At 49.3% G+C, this 1,405-nt stretch overlaps 1 pseudogene; it reads left to right on the plus strand.

The window, feature by feature from the left end:
- The first annotated feature begins 742 nt into the window (after positions 1-742).
- LOC150015312 (leydig cell tumor 10 kDa protein homolog pseudogene) lies at positions 743-1,102 on the plus strand (annotated as a pseudogene).
- Positions 1,103-1,405: the final 303 nt, after the last annotated feature.

The following is a 1,405-nucleotide window of genomic DNA, read 5'->3' on the forward strand; positions in this document are numbered from 1 at the left end:
AAATCAAGCTCTTACCAAAAGTGAGGAGGCAGGTTGCTATTCCAAGCACATTTTACACACACACTTCAAAAGCTGTTTAGAGTTTTGCTGACTTGACATTCAGAAAACCCACCAGAGCTCAGGGATTTTACATTTTCTGGGTGTTAAGTGCAAAAGATTGGCCAGATAACAGAGTTTCAGGGGATGCCGAGGAGTGTTTCATAGCAGACCATTAGTCTGAGCTGTTATCGCATGAGCCGCAGCAGGGTTTTGAGCTGCTAGCTATGCACAGTCTAACACCTGAGTCACCCCACTCTCCAGCCAGACCTGGTGAGCTTGGCTTCAAGGCTCAGACATTCCAAAGAGCTCTGGTGAAGTCAAGCAACCAAGCAAAGAACTTGAAAAAGAGGGAAAGAGACGTTCTGGTGCCAAAAATAATTTATGAGAATCAAAGACCTAGAGTAATTCAGAACAAGTTCTTTTGGTGATTCTTTTAATCAGATAAATAACAGCAGTGATTTGAGTATGTGTGTGGAAGGTGTGTGCCTCCTTACAATGCTAGGGAAGACTTGGAGCCTGCCCTCCGAAATTTGTAGTAAGGAGGTTGACAAGTGAAATCCCCATCGACCTGGGTAGTGCATATCTGCTTACCTTTCAACAACAGGTGCCACCTCGCAACAAGCAAGTGATGAAGAGGAATTCACTTCCAATTTACCCGCCAAGTGGGCAAAACCAAAAATGATATCAGTTCTTGACATTACTCGGCCCCACCTTTTCTGGCGCATGCCCGATCATGGTGCAGTGGCAACGTAAGTTCCAAGCGAAGAGGCCGGTCAAGAGGAAGGCAGTTGCAGAGGCCTCGGAGCAGAACAGGGGCCCAAAGAAGGGAAGTCGTGTTATCGCTCCCAAGAAAGCGCGCACTGTGAAGCAACAAAAACCCAAGAAGAACTTGGAGGTTGGGATCCGGAAGAAGATTGAACGTGATGAAAGCCAGCATCAGCCTGCCCAAGAAGCTGGCACTGCTGAAGGCCCCTGCCAAGAAGTAGTCAGCCTCTTCCTCCTACACCAAGACAAGACACTTTCCTAAGGATCCAGCACCAGCCTCCATGCTCAGACCCCTGCAGTTGACTCCGTGGGCAGTACAGTAGACAGAATGAGCCCTTCTCCCCAGAGCCTTGGGTTGCCGCTTGATTTTCGGGCAGGGGGTGGCCTGGCCTGTGGGCAGGTGATCAGCACATCTGTAGTGCATGGATCAGCTTCCCAGGATTCCGAGAACTCAGCAATGGCCCTGGGGACATGTTCACCAACTTTCTGTGAGCCTCCTGCCCTACATATCCTGTGTCCACTGGTTTAACCCAGAGCAATAAACCTGGCTTTGTCATTCCTCCTGCAGTCACATGTTCCTGTAAACAGGCCTGTGCTGGGA

Source organism: Furipterus horrens, unplaced genomic scaffold (genome assembly GCF_987537825.1).
Source record: "Furipterus horrens unplaced genomic scaffold, mFurHor1.1.pri manual_scaffold_3, whole genome shotgun sequence".
Taxonomy (NCBI): Eukaryota; Metazoa; Chordata; class Mammalia; order Chiroptera; family Furipteridae; genus Furipterus; species Furipterus horrens.